We start from the raw sequence: 21,211 nt of genomic DNA, 5'->3' as shown, positions 1-21,211 counted from the left end.
ATGAAGCTGGCATCAGAAATAATTTTTTTTTTTTTCCGGAAGAAAGTTGAAGAGAAAATAACTTTATTGTCAGTTCTCACTTATCTGTGAGGAAATAAAGGCAACTGAAATCTACAGATTTCAATAGCTAGTGGTTTTGCCTTGTTTGGCAACTCATGTTTCGCCGTTGCTTCCGGAAAACGGCAAAATCGAGTTGTCAGATTTTCACGTTTACTCCTTCACGTCCTCCGTCTGAAGTGCTAAGAAGCAGGGAAGTGGCCCAAGTGTGGACAGCAGGAGGGAGAGGAAGGGAAAGCAGGTGTCTGGGTCCATGAACGTCCGCTTACGTGTTCGGTCCCCGAGAAACCCAGAACTGAGCACTGGGCTGTGTGCGTGCCAGCGCTGCTGTGGCTGACTGCTGGGTGGGAACCTGGACATGGGGTGGGGGACATAGTCGCTGCACACGTCACCGAAGTTCAGAGGTCAAGGGCATCCCACACAAAAGCTACACGTTCCTAAGAAGTTTGACAAAATCCCCTGTTGAGGAAGCTTACCCGGGGATCAAAGGCACCAAACTGGGGTGAGCTGACCCGAGCACTCGCTAGCAGGGTGAAAGAATTCAGTTGACGTCTCCATGTACCTCATCATTTCTCTTCTGTTCCCCTGGAGAGTGGCTTTGTGTGGTAAATATTTATGTGATATCTGAATTATTGGTGATGTCATACATGCCCTTGTATCTGAGAACATACTGTGATTTAGAACTAAAACTCTTTATCATCCCCATTTCTGCTAAGTAGGATCTACTCCTGATGCAGGACCTTGGGAGGAACATTTGGATCCGAGAGAAAAAGGCCTGGTGTGTAACCTCAAGAGCAACCCTCCTTTCTCTTGTAAGCAAGGGCAATGGGTTTGGGCCGAATCAGGAGGTTGTAAGTGGGGGTCATGGGGCAGGGGGCTGGAGGTCAGGTGTTTTCTACCTTTTCTTGGCAGTAGGAACAGACAGAGCTTACCACAGACTGCAGGCAGCTGCCCCAGGGCAGCCAGAGCATGTGGAGGAAGTTGGTGGGAGGAAGACAGGCAGGGATAGCATGGGTTCTGTGTGGCTGCAACCTCTTCTCAAACCTCTGTCTACTGTTCTGATAGAGCTGCCCGGAGAGAAGGCGCCATGACAGCTCCTTTCCCTCGTGTAGCACGATGCCCATTCTTCTGCGGCCTGTGACGTCTCATCCCTGCCCCCCGCCACCCCGGCATCTTGCCGCCCAAGAGCCCCAGAGCAATGCCCAGCCATTGCTGCTTCATGTCACGCCAGGACCCTGGAGCGTCATCCTCAGAGGAATCCAGATCCTGATGGGGCTATCCACGGGCTGGATGTCTGGGCCACATATCATGGTGCCGGAAAGCCCAGGAAGCAAGGGGCACGTGTAGAGGAGAGAATCCTTGAAGGCAGGTATCCACTGAGACGCCTCCCACATTCGGCAGCATCTCATCTTTTATGGGATATGGACGACTATGGTAATGGTGGAAAGACAGAGTTGGGCAGGAAATCTGAATGCTGTTATAATATGGAGAGGGGACTTCTGCATATAAGTTTTGGGCAAGTTTCCTCCTGTGAGAGCTCTCCAGTTACTACTGTGTTAACCTACTTTTAATGCAAAATACCTCCCCCACCCCGGGATTCTGGAAGCACACATTATCTCTGACCACGACCCTGCTGACCCCAGGGAGACTCGGCCCTCAATTGGCTAGATGGGAAGCCTGTTTTGGTGCTATGTTTCTGGAAAAGCTGGACTTGAAAATGGTGCAGGTATTTACTGGGCTGGCAAGAAGCTTAATGTTTGTTTCTGGCTCCATGTCAGGGGTGTTATTTGGCCACTAATGATACAGTCTTGGAAAAGTCATATCACCACCCTGACCTCAGTTTCTTCATCTGAGAAAAGAGATAATGTCAAAGGTTATTATTCACCTTGAATAGGCTTTTATTCTAAGTCTCGGAGCAGACAACTTAACATTTTTATTTCCTTATCCACAAATGGGGATAATAACACCTACCCTTACCTTTGAATCTATATGAAAACCCTCAGACCTCTGGGGAGGAAAAGCATTATTTAAGCCCAGAGTAGAATTATTATTCTATTCTATTTGCTCTGTCCTAGTCATTCATCACTGCCGTGCTGTACAATTATGCCCTGGGGTGAGTTATGTGAACAAACAGTCACACTGGGCAAGTTTCTTGAGTGATGGGACATTCGGATTGTGCTCTGTGGAAAAGACACCAAAATCTTTTATTTAGTTATTTTAGGTGGAGCGTGCTATCTAGTTAGTACACAGGCCCAAACTGGAATACATTGCTACCTCTAGAATGTAATATTGGTGGTTATTTCTCCTTTCCAGTGTTGTCTTGCCTTTGAATTTCTGTGGGCATTGTTTGGAGCAGTTCTGACCTGGGAAAACACAGCATGAGTCCTCTTTGGCTCCCAGCAAGACCCTGATAATGCCTAAAACTTTGATGCTGCCTGGGGTTTGGAGTGGAACCCGGGTCCCCGTGCTTCGAAAATCTGCATAGCCAAATGTGCATAAGTAAAGGCATACCTCACCTAGCTAAACAAACACGCACAGGCTTATAATTGCTTTTGTATTTTCTCATTGTAGCCACCAGAGGCCTCCCAAATTGTGGTCGATTTTAATGTCAGTGGAAATCTACTGGGAATTAACAAAAAAAAAAATCATTTTAAAATTGAATAGAATGCCTACAAAAGTTCAAAGTCTGTTACCTTGTTCATTCAACATCGCTATTCATGCAAAATGTCATGCAAATCAGGCCTTATTTACTGAGTACTTTGCTTCAGTAACCAAAAAAATGCTAAGAAAAAATGGCTTATGTTTAGCCATCTATTTTTCCAAAAATAGGACAGCAATTAAAGTAGTACCACATGATGTGACTGATGATATCAGTGCAGGAAAAGAACACCATCTCGGTGGCTGATGCTCAGGGCTGAGCATCTGTCCTTCATCAGGGGCTGGGCAGTGTGTCCAGAAGAGAAGTCCTGGGGCCCCAGGGCCATGAGCAATGTGGATGCCATGCCGGGCACAGAATGATGAAAATATCCTTTGTGAGTAAGCATGATAACTGTGCCTTCCAACAGGGGACTTCAGAGACCCTTTGGGAATCTGATTTCACCTCTATGATGCTCAGTTTCTTCTTGTATAAAAGTGAGAGGTTTGGGCTAGGTGATTTCTAAGTCCTTAAAGGTATATTTTTGTCTTCTAAACATTTAGGACCACTTACTGTGGATCTGTTATGCATGATTGCAACACAAAGTGCTTTGCAAACATTTTCTTATTTAACTCCCATGGCCAGTAAGAATAGCCAGCTTTAATCTGTAAAGATGGTGGAATTAAGCTCAAAGAAGTAAGGTCACTCACCAGTGATCACACAGGTCGTAAGTGACAAAGGCAGAATGCACTCAGATCCGTTTGATTCCTAAATTTCTCACTGTCTACGTCTTTCATGCATTCCCGGACCGAGAGTATCAACTCAGTTAACCCACATAATTTAACTCCTGAGGTGCAGCATTTGTTGCTGGCTGCTGTATCAGTTAAGAATGGTACCGGTGGTAAGCCACAGATCAGACAAATACAGACTTACACATACACAAGTTCATTCTCTCCCATAAGTGTGGAGATAGGTTGTCTAAGGAAGGTCTGATGGTCATGGAATCACCAGTCGCCTAAGCTCCTGTCTTTCTGCTCTACTGTATTCTAGGATGTGGATTCCATCCTCTAGGTGGACTTATGATCCAAAATGGTCGATGGCGATCCAACCATCACATTTGGGTTGTAGGCTGGAAGAAGGAGGAAAGCGGAATATGGTTGGCAGGTCTCCAAGTTGAGTTGGCTACATGAAAGCAACATTTCAGAAGTTCCATACAGCCCCTCTGCTTATATCTCAGCAACCAGAATTTAATGACATGGCTATGCATAGGGGTGAAAATGGAAAGCTGACAAATGTCGTCTTTATTCTGGATAGCAAACTGCCCGATTAAATACCAGGGCTTATGGTGTTAAGGAAGAAGAGGAAAATGAGTAGTGGAAATCAAATAGCTGTCTTTGCCACAACTATCATCTGCATAGTTACTTCTAGCTCTTTTCTGGTTTTGGAGTCCTGATTTTCTTCAGGTTTCTGCCTCTCCCCAAGTTTCTATGTTAGTCCTGAATGATTAGAGCCAGCCATGGTGGTATCTCTCTCCTCCCTGTGACTGGTTGTGATTAGGCATATAAATAAGTTCTGGACAATGAGATATGAAAGGACTTCTGGAAAAGGGTTTTGTGGGGGTTTTTTTCCTCTTAAAAAAGCAGCGCATCAGAAAAGACTGACTTTTTCTTCTACTAGACATTGTAGTGTCTGATAATGACACTGGAAATATAGCAGCCATTTTATAACACTCTGGAAAACGTACTTCTAAGAACGAAGCTGTCCCCAGAGAATGGCAGAAGGGAGAGATAGAAAGAAGCTGGGTTTTGGGGGATGAACTGACTGACTCTGGAGCTGGCCTACTTCTGGACTTCGTATGAAATACATTTTCATATTGTTTAAGTATGTTGAATTGGTACTTTCTTAGTTGCAGCCAAAGGCATGCTGACTGATATGCAGGAGAAAGAAAGAAAGAGACCCATTCCCTTATGCCCTCAGGATGGCAAACTGGATACCAATCTATGCCTGTCTTTGGACTGAATCCCTGTGTTATTCCATTTCTTATAAGAGGTACCTTTGTTTTTTACTTGCCATGGAGAAGATACCTTTCTGTAGAGTGTTTAAAAGGCTCTGTGTAGAGGCACTTGTACCCCAATGTTTATAGCAGCACTTTCAACAATAGCTAAGTTATGGAAAGAGCCGAAATGTCCATCAACTGATGAATGGATAAAGAAATTGTGGTTTATATACACAATGGAGTACTACATGGCAATGAGAAAGAATGAAATATGGCCTTTTGTAGCAACGTGGATAGAACTGGAGAGTGTTATGCTAAGTGAAATAAGTCATACAGAGAAAGACAGATACCATATGTTTTCACTCTTATGTGGATCCTGAGAAACTTAGCAGAAGACCATGAGGGAGGGGAAGGAAAAAAAAAAGTTAGAGAGGGAGAAAGCCAAACCATAAGAGACTCTTAAAAACTGAGAATAAACTGAGGGTTGATGGGGGGTGGGAGGGAGGGGAAAGTGGGTGATGGGCATTGAGGAGGGCACTTGTTGGGATGAGCACTGGGTGTTGTATGGAAACCAATTTGACAATAAATTTCATATTAAAAAAATAAAAAAAAAGGCTCTGGGTAAAATGAGAATATTTTAGGATTAGAAGAGACTTAACTCCCACTCAGGGCTCAAAGAGAGTCAGCAATTTCTCCATGGTGCTCGGGTCTGAAATGCAAGGTCTGAAATGTTGTGGGTCTGTCTCAGTCACATTTAGAACTCTTCCAAAGAGGTGGCCCCTGTGGCCTTGCCTTTCTGCCCCTTCCATATGACCCCTCTAGGCTCCAGGCTCCAGGGCTGGCCATGTTGAGAATGATGACTTAAAATTGTAGGCAGGAGGTATTTTTCACTTTTAGCTGTTGCCAACTGCATCAGCCATGGCTGTCACCCTTCCTGTCTACCTCCTCTTGCCAAATCATTAAGATGGCCATGTCTCTTTCCCTTGAAATCAGACCCCAAAGGGTTTCTGTGCACTTAAGTCCCATCTGCGCTTCATTCCAGACCATATCATGTCACAATTATTCCCAATCATGTTTCATTTGGCCAGCCAGCATGCATCTGACTGGGAGAAATTCCCCCAGTGAGAGTCAGAAGCGTGTGCAGCTGTCCAGGGCGATAGGGGAGACGTTCTGGGACCTAAGTGACAGGCTCAATCATATTATATGGATATTCTCCAAGAGAAGCAATGTGACAGTGATGGGCTCAGAAGCCCATCCTAGCCAACCTAGCCAGCTAGCCAACCTAGCTCAGCTGCCTACTGGTTGTAAGACCTTGGACAGGCTATTTAAATTCTCTGTGCCTCAGTTTCCTCACCTATAAGTTGAATGTAATAATATCTCTATTATGGAGTTTTAGTAAATACTAAATGATATAATATATTCAAAGTACTTAGACTCTCAATAAGCTATTTAAAGAGTATCTAGAAGGCATTCAATAAACTGCGGATTAAACATAAGCTTTTGTCATGGAATTACAATACATTTAGGCTTCAACTCATGCCTTGTTTTTTGTTTATTTTTTTCTGAGTTAATGGTCTTTGCTCTTCTGTTCCCTTGCCCCCAGAAAAGAGGTTAAGTGTCCCTCCTGTCCATTCAGAAAGCCTCGTAGTTGAAGGGAACTTGGAAGTCTCTATCCTGATTTGCTTGGTCCTGGCCTCTTACTCTTACTGAGCAAACAGGATTAAGACAAAGGAAGTCAATCCAACAGATAAAGCCTGAGTTGCCATTACGCTGAGAGTTACTGTCATCCTGCCAGAAAAAAAAAAAAAAAAATGTCCCGAGAGACTCTTAAGGCATTAGAAATAACACCCTGTTAAGGGCTTATGGTGGAGGTCAGCCTGGCTCTGACCTGTCCTATCTCTGCCTATCCAGGCCATTCTTGGTCTTCTTCAGTTGGGGTTGCTCACTTGTCTCTGAGGTCCCCTCTAGAGGGGACTTTTCAAAGGCTGGACAATTCTAGAGAGAAGGCAGCTCTGGGTATTGCCTTAATCACCCTGAGACAGCGATGGAATCAAAGGGATGAACTGGGGTGAATTACAGAAACGTATCCCTTTGGCTCTGTCTAATGAGAGCTCTATCTTCTGATGGGATGACCAACTTTATGGGATCTTAAGAATGTAATATTATCTTTGATGTTTTACCATCCCCCCCCTGGAGGTGGGGTGAGGGGAACTGAAGCCGTTAAGGTCTCCCAGGAGACTCTTGGGTTTGATCAACAATGACCTCATAATAGCTGGTAAATCTGATTAATTGGATTAGTGTCCTCCATTTAATTGCAGTAGCCACATTACCTTCCTGTTCAAACACAGCCATATTGTTCACCTCTGGCTATTAGTTTCTTGTCTGTACTGATGACTTAGGGACACAGACTCCACTGTGGTGAGCATGATGTCTGCATCAGCACAAGCAGTTCTCAAATAAACCCCACCATAATTCCGGGAATGCCTTTTATGTCTTCTGACAGAAAAGAGGAAATGGCACATGAAAAAAAAGTCAAAAAGATTCTTAAGGGGAACATTTACTATTTTAAGATCTGAGTAGCAGGAAGATATTTTATGATAAAGTTAGGCAGTCCTCCTATCATGGGGACACTTGAAAAATTCTCATTAGGCACTTGTTCCAGAGATTGGCTTGAATGCATGGAAGAAAATCTGCTGGGGCAGAGATGTCGCTGCAGTGTCAAGGGGCCAGCCCCTGAAGACTTCTGGAAGTCTCTATCCTTTTTTGGCCATCTGGTCTTAAGTTGGTGAAGGATACAGAAGGGTGTCCTTAGAAGCATGGCTCGGGCAGGCTCTTGTGACACAACTGGCTGCCTCTAATTTTCCCCCAGAGATACTCAAATGGCTCTAGATGGCACTGATTTTACCCTGCATCTGCACGAGCCCTCTTGTCCTCCAACCTCCACACTTCCATTTAGGGCAGTAGATGGCAGGCTGCTTAGATTTGGATTTCCCATCCTCTGCACGCACACACCCTCAGTTCCTTTGTTCTTTGTCTTATTTTTCTCCCAGTGTGTGTTCATTAATGCAGCTCCTTCCTTTTACCTTCATTGTCTCTTTACTTCTCTACTGGATTCTTTATGCTCCAGTTGTCAGCATTTTCTGGCCTCTTCCTCTCATCCTTATCCTCCAACCCACCCTTTCCTCTCTCAAGCTTGCCTTTTCCTCTGTTTTCTACCCATTGTTTTATTCTTTGTTCTTTCTCCCTTGCTATCGTCCTACTTTCTCCATTCTGTTGTCTTTTTTCTTCTCTACGAAGCATTCTCTGAACACATTTTAAGACAGATGTTGGTGTTCTGATAAATACCAGAACTTGACACAGATCTATTTTACTGAGAAACCCTTACCCTCCCCATCCATCTTTAGGTGCCATGGCAGCTCACAAGCCCATGTCCCATGTTGTAATTCACCAGGCATATATTTAACGTGTGACTTTACTCCAGACTAAAATTGGTTTTTCACTTTTCTGAAGTGAATCTATTAATTTTTGAAAGTTTATTTATTTATTTTGGGGGGGGGGGGAGAGACAGAGAGAGAGAGAGAGTGCAAGCAGGGGAGGGGCAGAGAGAGAAGGAAAGAGAGAGAATCCCAAGCAGGCTCCCTGCTGTCAGTGCAGAGCCCGATATGGGGCTCGAACTCACGAACCGTGAGATCATGACCTGAGCCAAAATCAGAGTCGGTCGCTTAACTGACTGAGCCACCCAGGCATTCCTGAAGTGAATCTATTATTATAGATGAAGAAGCTAAATGGTAGAGTTTGATGTTATACAAGATACTTAACAATCAGTTTGAAAAGAGTGCTCCTTCAGGTAGCTGGGTTGAGGCTTGGAGGCCAGAGCGTCTGGGACGTTCTCCTTGACCCCCTAAGACAGTTTAGATGCTCCACCTGCATGCGGTGGTGTTGTGTGTTCTTCCCCTTGCATAGGCCCCACCACCTGCTTGTACGCTTGGCTCTCTCCCCCATCGATGATGGGTGCTCAGTGCATGAAGTCCACAGAATACCAGGAGGTCCTAGTGACAGCCTTTCGCCTAAGCAGTTTCTTTGCCACCTCACTTGTGGAGTGGTGGGATTTCTGTGAGTGGTCACACTGGGAGCTCCCCTTGGTCTGTGAAACCAGAGGACATTTCATTTTGAATAGGTATCCCAATTCGTGGTTCAGCATTTCCTTCTGACAAACACTTCCAGGCCTGTGCTAGGAAATTTAGGTTATTAAAAATATCAAAATAAATGAGCATGCTTCCTGTCCTTAAGGAACCAACAGTCTTGTGGTAGGTCCTTCCCCAGTCTTGAGTTGAATTTTTCCCAAATCTCTGATTTTGGCTATCTGTACAGTTGTCTGAAATAGGGAGCCTCCTCAGCTCTGCCCTGCTGACCCCATTGGCTGTGAGCTTGACATCTGCTGGTGTGGCCCATGGGGCCTAAACAATGGACTCACTTCTGTTGGAATTTTCCAGTGTACAATTAACCCATGTAAAGTACAAATGTATTTTCCTAACCAGGACTTGTGTAGACTATGTTATCAGGTGCATTGTGTATTTTCTGGAGATTATCATCCCCACATCATTTTTATTTGCAAATAGGTCCAGCGATTGTTTTCTTTTCTTTTTTTTTCCCCCCAGAATCGTTTCCAGACTTGGGAACAGGCTTAAAAAGCACTTGGTTGTAAAGTTACATTTAGTTCACAAAAATGCCAGGGAGCTCTGTTATGGTTACCAGAGCCACTCTACGTAAGAGCTGGTCCAATTTAAGGGAATCAAAAACTCACTTACCCCACAGGAGGGACCTTCCGGGCATGACAAATAAGTTTATCATCTTGAGTGTGGAGATGGTTCACAAATTTCTACCTATGCTCAAACCTATCAAATTGTGCACCTTAAATATAAATGGTTTAGTGTATGTCAACTATATGTCAATAAAACTATTTAAAAAAACTCACTGGGCCTCAAATCTCTCTCTTTCCTCAACCTGAAATTCATCATTTTGTTTTCTGTCACTGTCTTTGACTTCATCTATGAGACAGTCATTTGGTTCTATCAGATTTCATGACGCAAACACAGGTAGGAAAGTAAGAATACGGCCCACAGATTCTTACACTGTTGCATCAGTAAATCTTGTTACTTACTTCTTAACTGGAGTTCAGAGCTCCAAGTGGACAGAACTGAAGTTCAGATGAGTCAGTGAAGAAGGAAAAGCAGTTCTGGAGCCTGGGGAAATTTGGAGGAAGAAAGGACATGATAAAGTGACTCTGGTAACCAACCAGATTCTGAGGACTGGGACCCAGGAGAGAAAAGCATTAATTTCTGTGAATCTGTGTCAAAGGTCAACCTTATTAGTGATCTGCTGTCTTCTCCTTCTTCTATTATTAGTGTAAATGGTGGGGCTGCTGGAGGCTTTGAAGTCGTGCAAACATGGGTGTGACTACTCAGTCCACCACTGATTAGATGCTGAAGCTTTGGCAAGTTTTTCAAAGGACCTTAACTTCAATTTCCTAGTGTGTAAAAGGGTATAGAATATTTATCTCAATAGGTGTGGTGAGGCCCAAACAGGATAATACGAATGGCAAGTTTCACCTGTCTTGCATGTAGTAGCATCTGTGTTTCTCCCCATTTCCTTCTAAACTTTTCTTGCTTTGAAAAACATTTTCCTTATTTATTTTGAAGCTCCATCAAACCCATTAAAAATGTGTGTATGTATGTCTTTTTTTCTAATTACAGAAGAAATCTTTTCTCATGGGTTTGAAAGAATGCAGAATAGAAAAATCAATGGGAAAAAAAAAATTCCCCTTCCCTTTGAGTTTTTAAGAGACAAAAATCCCCAAATATAAAAATTCACTGTAACCCTTACAGAGCTCTGTTAAGGGCAAGTAGCTGTGGAGTAGACAGGACACAGGACATTGTGTCACATGAGTTTGGTTCACTGCCTTCTTACCTTTGGCCAGCTTTTGATTCTAGAAATCCAGGCTGATACTTATTTTCAGAGATACCGTTGTCTCATTTGAAACCAAAGGTAAAAGAAAATTTGGCATACTTTTATATTGCAAAGTTCCACAATCCTTGCTCAGCGTTGAGAGGAGAGGGTGGATATACCACGTGACCCAAAGCAGACCTCACAGTTCCGTTCTTTCTTTTATACGAAGGCCAAACCCAGTGCATCCAATCTTACTCTTGACTTGCTGTTTCTTCCAACCTCCAAGAACAACAAAAGTAGCCTCTGAGTTATTGCTGGCCCTTCTGCTTCCCCTCCAGCTCCAGCTCAATCACTAAACCATGCCTGGTCTCTCTACAGTGCACATTCTGCCCCATCATTGCTGCTGCCTCTCCAGCCATCACACCACCCTCTACACGCATAGCCTCTTTTCTCCCTTGCCAACTACTCTACCTCTAGAGTCAACCAACCACTGCTTTAAATTTAGAGTCATGCTCTCAAGAGCTAGAAGAAACCTTGGGGGTCATCTCCTCACCTCTCCTCCCACACGGCCTCAATGCCTAGTTGGAGGCTACAGAGCTGGGTGTGCTGCATCTTATATCCTGATGCCCAGGTATGCGTGGCCTGGAATATGCTGGGAGGTTGGGCCAACACGGATCAAGGAATCAACTGCTGTGTGGTGCAGGCTGGAATCAGCTGGTATCATCACTTTTAAAGCAAGGGAAGGTTCAGGAGCCCTTTAATTTTGGGATTTTGTGTATCACCAGGAAAAAAGTCTCTTCTCTACACAGTTTATCTACTTGTGTCTCTCTTAAGCTTAAGAATTCCCGGCTCACTCCATTAAGGGGATTGATTAAATCCTCTCGGGGTAGTGATCAGAGTCCTCACAGCCTAGGACAATTCCATGGTGACCCTGTCCCCAGACACACGTAGCTGACCTTGTAGCTGCACAGAAGCACTTCCCTGTCCACACCTCATGCCTTTGCTCACACTGGTCCCTCTGACTAGAATGTTCTTCCTACTTTTTTCACCTGGAAAATGGCCAGTCCAACCCCTCCTCTGTGACACCTTGACTCCCTCTGTGGTCTCCTTGCCTATTATCATAATCTTCTTATAACCCTGACAATGGTAATGATAAGGACAACAATGGCAATAAATATCGAGTATGGATTGAGGGCAGGGCAGTATGTTAATACATACTCATTATTTTAATCATCAGAAACAATTTAGAGGTAAGGAAATTGAACCTTAAAGAGGTTAGTCATTTACCCAGGGTTACAGCTAGGAAATGTTGGCCTGGGGCTCAGACTTAAGTTTGACAGTTTGACTCCTGAGCCCAAATCGTAGTTATGATATCATTTACCATATTGTCTTTTTTTTAAAAAAAGTTTACTTATTTATTTTGAGAGAGAGAGAGAGAGAGAGAGAGAGAGAGCGTGCAAGCAGGGGAGAAGGAGAGAGAGAGGGAGAGAGAGAATTCCAAGCAAGCTCCATACTGTCAGGGCAAGCCCAGTGCAAGGGCGGGGCCAATGTGGGGCTTGAACTCAGGAACCATCATGACCTGAGCCAAAATCAAGAGTCCAAGAGTCCAACGCTTAACTACCTAGCCACCCAGGCGTCCCACTTACCGTGTTGTCTTAATTATCTGTGAGCAAGTGTTGCTTCTTGAGGACAGGGGCCATGGGCACATCCCCAGTGCCTAAAACAGTACCTGGCATATACTACGTGTTGAGTAAATGCTTGTTGACTAAATGAATAAAGAAATGGATTCCAATGGAGGCCTCCCGTCGTCCAACAGTCCTTGAATCAAACCCAGTGACTTGGGTGGAGGCATGTTTGTCCGTGCCCAAGAGCAGAGGCAGGCAGATGGAGCTGCTGGGCTGTGGTCTCCCTGCTCTCCTGCACTGAGCGGTGCTCTCTCCATACCCCTGTCCTCCTCCTCTGAAGAAGCCCGCGTTCTAGGAGATGGCCAAGTGTGGCCACGAGCCTTCCAGCAGGAAACACCTGGATGGTCAAAGGCTTTTGCAAAGCTCTGTTTCCACAATTACCCTTTATCTCCCTCTCTCTCTTAGATTTAATGCAAGCCAACTGGTATTTCTTTTTAAACAGCCGAGAGCACCAGATGGAAGGGGAGGGGGAGGTGGGGGCACAGTGAAAGGCAGGAAGGGGACACGCAGGGGCTGTGGACGAGGGGGGAACTTTCGGAAACAGGGGATGTAGGGAAAATGCCAGACAGGTCCATGGAGGTAGGAAAGGGGAAAAGAGCTGTAAAAGCGAGCAGCTACCATATGTGTGCATGCACATACACACAGAGCTTTCAACACACAATTCAAATAGAGGAAGAAACGTTCTGGTTTCCGTAGCAACAAGGCCTATTGGTGCCTCAGCCAGAAAAACTTATTGGAAAAAAAGGCATTTGCCTGTTAAAGAGCCTGATGAATTGGGAGATAATTATACAGCATTCCGCCACCACTAAAGACATACAAATACACTCCAGCAAATTTTTTAAAGAGCACGGATTGTCACAAATCCCATGAAGGCAGGGGATGGGAGTGAGAGGCAGCCAGCAAGGAGAAAAGGCTACTGGAATGATTTCAGGTGAACACCCCAGGGAGGCAGGCACTTGCGAGGGTCAAATTAGAACCAGCTTGTGCGTCAGTCATCAGAGACCTAGTGTGAGGCAAAGGCTTGATGTTATTTGTATCCCATCCTAAGGGGTCAGTACATTGAGTTCTCTTCTTCCTTGTCCCTTCAGGAAGTGGGTGGGTGGATCAGTAAAATCTAAACTATTAGATTCCGTATGACAGTTTGTTGACCAGAGTGGTGGGATCCGTGTTTATCAGGGCCCTGTTACTGCAACAGAATGAGCCGCATGAATCTCATAGTACATCTGGTCCCTCAGATGCGGTGGGACAGAAGACGAGATCCTTTCAAATTGAGTAGGGTGATATAGGATCTCGATCAGGGTAGGAGGAAAGGAAATGCATCATTATTTTGTACTCATGGCACAGGACACAGTGCGGGGCATACAACAATTGCTAAATATAATACTTAGTGTATGCAGGAAAGACTGAATGGATAAATGGATGGATGGATGTTATGTAAGTGAACTGATGAGTGAACAGATAAGGAATCATGAGTAACTATGTACCTTTCTTCTTTCCTCTTGCTCATGCGTAGGAATTTATTTGCAACGTCGTTTTGTCCTCCAGAAGATGGGCACGGAGCAGGCACACTCTCAGACGTGGAGTCTTTGGAAGTGAGTCATGTCCCGAGACAAGCCCAATGTCATGGGGCTGGAGATGGCCCAGCATCTTCAGGACTATCAGAGGTTGGATAGTGATATAGAAAAGGAAGTGGTTCTTCCTCACTGAAGATGGTATGCCCTATGATGTACCCTTCTAGTGAGACATCCTGATTAGAAAGAAGAGCTTGCCCACCACCATCAAAGACCAAGATACTTTCTGTAGTTCTTGGGCCCTCAAGTTTTTGTTGTTGTTGTTTATTTGGGGGTTTTTGTTGTTGTTGTTGGGTTTTGTTTGTTTGTTTGTTTTGCAGAGAGAGAGAGCTGGCAGGGGGAGGAGCAGAGGGAGAGATACAGAGAATCTTAAGCAGGCTCCACCCTCAGTGCAGAGCCCGATGCAGGGCTCGATCCCATGACACTGGGATCATGACCTGAACTCAGATTAAGAGTCAGATGCTCAACCCACTGAGCCACCCAGGCACCCCTTGGGCCCTCAGCTTGGATCTGAATCAGCTTTCATTCTCTGATTTCCTATAGTGCTAGTGGGCTCCTCATTTGATCCTTCACACGTGCCATTTATAATCATGATTTATTACTTAGTTTTTCCTATGTGTACATCACACCTTTCCAACTAGACTATGCTCCTTAGGAGCAGGGGCCCCTTAGAGAACCTCTTCATCATGCCAGCCCCTGGTGGAGAACACTGCATATCAGACCATTGAATGTTTGCAATGCTAACACCATGGAGAAGGACATTGATGCACAGCCTTTAAGAACTGACGGAAAGCATCAGGCTCCATCCCAAGCTAAGAGCAGCTCCGTGCCAAGAAGCTCTTTGCACACCAAACACACCTACACCCACACCTACCATTTTGTGGGTGCTGCCTGGTCTGCTCGCATGTTCGGGCATGGGCTGTGTGAACTGATGGGAAAGAAAGGGAAGGACTCAGGGAAAGTGAGCAAGGATTCATCCCTTTTTCACAGGCGCTTGGCCTATTCTTGAACTGCATGTATCATAGTCATGTCCCAAAGGAGTCCTGCTCAGGAAGAGAATGCAGTAGCAGCATCAGGCAGTTCCTCTGTCCTGGAGAGAGAGGCCAGGACAAGAGCGCCTCAGGCACTACTGCCTCTTTATGGTCACAACCCTGGAGGTGCATTTTGCTTATACTCTGTTTTCTAGGCAAGAAAGAATAGAGGTTCAGAGAGGTCGAGCAAAGTGCTCAAGGTCACGCACTGCGTGACATACACTGGATTTACATTGTGTCTCAAGTGTTCAGGCTCTTAACTCCTATCTTATATTGGCTCTTGTGACTCAGGCTCACTGAAGGCACTGGAGGAAGCCCAAGTATGTTTCATTTCCCTGAATAGATAGGTGCCTCTTCTAATAGGCAGCCGGTTTGGGAGTATGAAAGAGGAAATCGGATCAGAGCCCGCTGCTAGTTAAAATGAAGATGGAGGAAGCAGAGTTCAAAGCAGGGAAAAACTTATAAGTCTTATTTTGTGTAAGCATCATATTAAACAGATTCCGTTCCAACTATAAACAGATTTTTACATTTCCACCTTCTCCCCTCCAGCAGCCCCCACCGTCCCTGACAGATTGTTCCCTTCCTTCTTGTTTAGATTATAAGTAAGCAAAATTGGCTTTCCTTCCTTTCTCCACCCCCTGGCCCTGCACCATCTGGGGGTGCATATTTCTTACCCCAGTTTCTTTTAAAATCCTCCCTTTGCTTTCTGTCCAGCGGCCCGTTCGCTTTTGAAGCTCTGCGGAGAGTTTCTCCGCCGGCCGCCAGGGGTCGCAGTCGAGCAGTCGGAGCCGCCTCTCCGCAGGGGCGCAGGGACCGCTTGCCGGGAATCGCGAGCCCATCTCCTGTATATATCAGCGCACCGCATTAATCAGGCCGCAGCTCTGCAGTGCTTTGCGAGGGGAGTGAGAGACCGGGGTTGGGAACGAGATCGGGCTTTTTCAGGCAACTGGAGACCGGCCGCCTCAACTCTCCTGCCCCAGGCTCAGAGCAAACAGTGCTCAATCAAGTGGAGCAGGAAGGGGGGGGGGGGGGCAGCCACTCGCCCAGGCCCAGGGTCGTGCTGGTTTTTCAGAATTCCTTCTGAAAAGGAGAGGAGGAGGTGGCGTTACAGCGGCAGATCTTGAGGACATGCCTCCCACCCCTGTCCTCTTGCCTCCCCTACCCCTGTCAGCAGCCCAGGCCCCCAGAAGCAAAGCGCTGCTCTCCTCCTGCACGCACGTGGACGCTCCGGCTCACCAGTGATATCTCCGTCACCTCAGAGAGACTTGGCCCAGCCTCTCATGGTCCCTGCATGTGCCTGGAAAGCAAGGCCTCTGCCAGAATTTTATCAGATGGCATGCAGAGGAGGGGAGGGGAGCACGTGCTTCCTTTAGCATGAATTTTTCAACATTACATTTTCATTTCTCTGCCCTATTTCTCTCAATTCCTCCCACTGCTCTTTTCAGAGCTGGAGCTGCTTCTTAGGATTTGGTGCAATTACTGGGCATCTAAGATGGAGGCACGGGGGGAAGAAAGGAGGCGAGGAACCCAAGGACAGGGGGAAGGGATGTGCCAGCCCAGGATGCCTGCAGTAAGTCAGTGAGCAGGGGCTGGCTGGGGCTTTTGCAGCTCTTGGGAAGCACTGTTGAGCAGTTTTATTTAAGCCAGCGTGTGTGTTGGAGGGGGGCGGGCGGGTTGGTGGTGGTGAACCAACAGGAGTCCAGGAGGCACCTTTCCTCTTTCCCAGCAGGGGTCCACTTTTCTTCCTCTTTTCTCCTTCCTGCCCCTCCCGTGCCTCTCTCCTTCCCTTTGTTCCTTCCTTGAAGACAGATGCAAGCACACATAGAGACAAATACACATGTGTAAATATTTGCTTATGATACAAGACAGGCTTCGATCTATTATAATAAGTTTCAAGGGAATAAGTTTTAAAGGAACAAGTTTCTTGACATCAGTGGGGTTTGGGTTGGATCTTCAGAAATGGCTAGGAATTCCGCAAGAGGGAGGAAGGCATGCCAGGCAGAAAAAAAAAAAAAAAAAAAAAAGAGCTTGAACAAAGACCTCAGCGCGAGATTTTCGTAGCATTCGAGAAGAGCTGTTGCCGCAGTGGTTCTGCAAAGATGGGGGGGAAGGGATGCGTGGTGTCAGTGTGCAGAGTAAGTTGGATCAGGGATGGGGAATTCTGCGCGCCTAGATGAGGAGGTAGAGGGTTGTGTAAAACAAGCCCGTTGAAGCTTCCCACGCCACAGTAGATTTGTGGTCTGCGGGATCCCTCTGAAGGGTGGATAGATAAAGGGTTGGGGTGGTGGAGGTGGGGGTGCTGGGCAAGGGAGATCAGTTTGGAGAGCACTGTGACGGTAGAGGTGCAGACTACGATGGCGCGAACTCGGGCTGCTGCACTGGTAGCGGAAAGAACGTAGAAACCACACGGGAGGACTTCATGCTTGCTTCTCGACAGCCTCCTGCCCCCGTTTCTTCCCCCTCTCTCCCACTCTCCATCATGGTTGGCGATCTCCCACCGCTTTTCATTGACAAATGGAAACCATTGACAGAGAACTCTTTCTCCTCCCAACCGTTAGTTAGGTCTACACATGCACCTGTGTCTGTTATCGTTGGATCCATCCTTCCTCCTCCTGGGATGTAAAAAGTCCCCCTTACCAAAGGCCAGCGCCTCCCCTCTGCTCTTCTGAAGGGTGTTTCTCCTTCATTGCTCCTTCTCTCTCCTGTACCATCTGTCTCCCCCTCTTTCATATTCATTCCCACCAGCACACAGATGTGCTCTATTATTCCCCCTCTTTAAAAAAAATTGTTTTTAATGTTTATTTATTTTTGAGACAGAGAGAGAGAAAACACATGAGTGGGAGAGGGGCAGAGAGAGAGGGAGACACAGAATCCGAAGCAGCCTCCAGGCTCCGAGCTGTCAGCACAGAGCCCCACGCGGGGCTTGAACTCACTAACTGTGAGATCATGACCTGAGCCGAAGTCGGGGGCTCAACCGACTGAGCCACCCAGGCACCCCTATTATTCCCCATCTTCACAAAAGCTTCAACTGATGCTATATTCCTCTCTCCCTATAGCCTTATTTATCATAAAACTTCTCCAAAGCATTGTCTATGCATGCTGGGTCCATTTCTTCACCGACAACTACAGATCAGTACTCAGTTTGCTCCAGTCTGGCCCACAACCTTGCTTTGCCAAAATTACTCTTTAATTTTTATTATCCTACACCGGGCGGGTGGGTTTCTGGCCTTATCTTGGTCTTTTGGTAACATCTGGCATATTTCACTCCTCCCTTCTTCACAAAACACTCTTCTTTCTTAGTTTTATAACATTCATACTCTCCTGGATGTTTTTTTCTATATCACCAGTCTCTGCTTCTCATGCAAATTTGCTGGCTCACCCTTTTATTTATTTATTTATTTATTTATTTATTTATTTATTTAATTTTAGAGGGAGAGGGAGAAAGGGACAGAGACAGAAAAAGGCAGAGGGAGAGAGGGGGAGAGACTATCAAGCAGCCTCCATGCCCAGCATGGAGCACAACGTGGGGCTCGATCTCAGTACCGTGAGATCATGACCTGAGCCGAAATCAAGAGCCAGATGTTTAACCGACTGAGCCACCCAGGCACCCCTGCTGGCTCATCCTTTTATTTATTTATTTATATATATATTTTTCAACGTTTATTTATTTTGGGGACAGAGAGAGACAGAGCATGAACGGGGGAGGGGCAGAGAGAGAGGGAGACACAGAATCGGAAACAGGCTCCAGGCTCCGAGCCATCAGCCCAGAGCCCGACGCGGGGCTCGAACTCCCGGACTGCGAGATCGTGACCTGGCTGAAGTCGGACGCTTAACCGACTGAGCCACCCAGGCGCCCCTGGCTCATCCTTTTAGACAGGACTTCCAAGTGATGAAGAACCTGGTTATGGGCCCTCTTCTTCTTTTCCTTTCCCTTCCTTTCTCTCCCTTCCTATCTCATTGATTGTGTTCCCTTCATCTGTGTACTCCCACGGCATAAACACATCTCTATAATGATGCCTTCTGAATGGATCTCCATTCCAGAGCTCTCCCCGTGGATCTCCAGGTTGTTATATCTGTCAGCTTGACATCTCTACCAGGATATCTCATTGGCATCTTAAATTTAGCATGTCTAAAACAAAACTCTTAATTCTCTGCTGTATCCACTGCCAGCTGGCTCCGTTCCTCCTTCTAAGTCCCCAATCATGAAATGGCATTATCACCCACATAGTTGCTTACACTCGAAACCTTGAGTCATTCTTAATTCCTCCTTTTCTCTCATCTCCATATCCCATCTATCAGCAAGTTCTACAAGGTTTGTCTCCAACATATGTCTCGTATTGGTCCGTTTGTCACCATAGTCACTGCCATCCTATAGTCCAAGCTGCTACTACCTCTTACCTGGTCTAGTGCAAAAGCTTTGAACTTCCGTCCCTGCTCCACCTTTTGCCCCCTCTTCCTCATAATTCATTCTTCAGGCATCCGTGAACTTTTAAAAGCATAATTCAGATCGGATCCCTGGCCTGCTTAAATGCTAGCATTTGACTTCCCATCATACTTAGAATAAAATCCAAATGGCTTGAATGATCTCCAAGGCTCTTCACGATCTGGCCTCTGGCCACCCCTTACCCTAATCAGTTATGGTCACTCCCTTCTCAATAAGGTCTATCACAAAGTTCTCATTTCTGGTATTTGGACATGTGAAGCTCTTTCTCTCCCTACAGCCTTGGTACCTGATGACCCTTGAACCTGGGTTGTTTGCTCTTCCCATGGGTCTTTTTATGAGAGGCTCCCTTCTCATCCTATAGAGATGCTTTTCCTGACCTGAAATTATCCACATCACCCTACTTATTTCCTTCATACCATTGATCACACTTTGCAACATAATGCTTATTTATTGGTCTACTGTCTGTCTCCTAAGACTCAGAAACTGATATACCTTTCTCACCCTTACCTTCTCAGCACCTACCATTGCCCCTGGCTATGAGTTAGTAGTTTTATCCGTAAGGTAGAAATGGATCTGGTTATCCCACATACAGAGCAAAAGAGGAGGGGGAGTTCTATTAAAGGTGAGAAGGAGATACTAGAAGAACACTAACCTCTGTTCCTGTGAGAGGGGACAAAGGAGAAAGTAGAGACTTGGGTGGGGGTAAAGGTGACTTCATGTTGAGGGAGAGAAGGCTGAAGGACTTTTCAGCTGTCAGATGAGCATGTAAGTCTACAGCTTGTTGAATAAATGAAGGCTAGAGATAGGTTTGGAAAATACCTATGCCAAAATGATCATAAAAGCCATGCATGTGGATGAGACTAATTGTAGGGGTCAGGTAGATTGACAACAAGCGAGAGACAGGCACTAAGCCTTAGCCTTAGGTAGTGCCTGTAATTAGGAATGAGAAGAAGGAGGAGCCTTGGAAGGAGACTGAGAGGCAGGAGGGAAACCAGGAGAAGGAAGTATCACTGAAGCATAGGAAAGGCAAGATTTTAAAAAAAGAGAGTAAAATTTCAGTTCAGTTCAACAAATATTTATATTCTGTTTTCCTCTATGCTAAGCTCCATATTTTGCTATAGAACTACAAATATAAATTAACTCTCATGGCTTATGTGGGGGTTAGAGTCTCTTAGGGGAAAGAGGTATGTCATAGAATATATGTAAATAAAAAATATATGCTACAAAATAGCACTATGTACTTTATAAGTGTATACCCAGATGAAAGATACATGTTGAATATATTAGAGCAGTTTCTCATGGGGGAGAGCTGAAGTGTAGAAGGGGCATAAAAAAGAATCAATACAAAAGTAAAACAAGAGAGGATCTCAACCATACAAGAATGTTAGAGTTCCATGAGCAGAGGCTTCTGATCATTCAACCATCTGCACACCCCCTAGATTCTTGCAGTTTTTTCCTATAATATTGAAATACTTTTTTTCATATTATAAAGTGCTAAATATTTATTATAAAATCTTTAAAAGGTAAGAAAGCAATTAAGAAACTCAGCATCACTTGATATCTCATTGCCCCGATATAACCTATGCTAATATTTTGTAACTAGGTACACATGCATATACATGTATATATATTTTTGGTGCCTTTAGTTATTTAAAAATTGCTAGTAGTTTCTAATTCAAATCACCTAGGAACACATCCTCTTTTGGGAAGAACCGCTTGCATATCTCCATGTAGACACTGAATATAAGGGAAGTATCTATCTGCCCATTGTTTTAGGAGAAAAGTATCATAGAGTATGTTTTGGTTTCGCTAGGGCCTAAAGCCTAGACACTGGGGGTGGTGGTGG

At 45.4% G+C, this 21,211-nt stretch overlaps 2 long non-coding RNA genes across 2 annotated transcripts; one reads left to right on the top strand and one right to left on the bottom strand.

The window, feature by feature from the left end:
* The first annotated feature begins 375 nt into the window (after window positions 1-375).
* On the top strand, window positions 376-1,582 carry LOC121039091 (uncharacterized). The gene is made up of 2 exons (XR_005794621.1): window positions 376-835; window positions 1,123-1,582. It is a non-coding gene; the product is annotated as an uncharacterized LOC121039091 (long non-coding RNA).
* Window positions 1,583-8,361: 6,779 nt separating this feature from the next.
* On the bottom strand, window positions 8,362-16,041 carry LOC121039090 (uncharacterized). Its single transcript, XR_005794620.1, has 3 exons — window positions 15,596-16,041; window positions 9,850-9,931; window positions 8,362-8,832 (listed from the first exon to the last, which is right to left on the bottom strand). It is a non-coding gene; the product is annotated as an uncharacterized LOC121039090 (long non-coding RNA).
* Between the last annotated feature and the right edge of the window lie 5,170 nt (window positions 16,042-21,211).

Source organism: Herpailurus yagouaroundi, unplaced genomic scaffold (genome assembly GCF_014898765.1).
Source record: "Herpailurus yagouaroundi ecotype Mexico unplaced genomic scaffold, PumYag 166, whole genome shotgun sequence".
Classification (NCBI taxonomy): Eukaryota; Metazoa; Chordata; class Mammalia; order Carnivora; family Felidae; genus Herpailurus; species Herpailurus yagouaroundi.
Note: the sequence above shows the minus strand (reverse complement) of the source record. Positions and strands in the feature narration are given on the sequence as shown.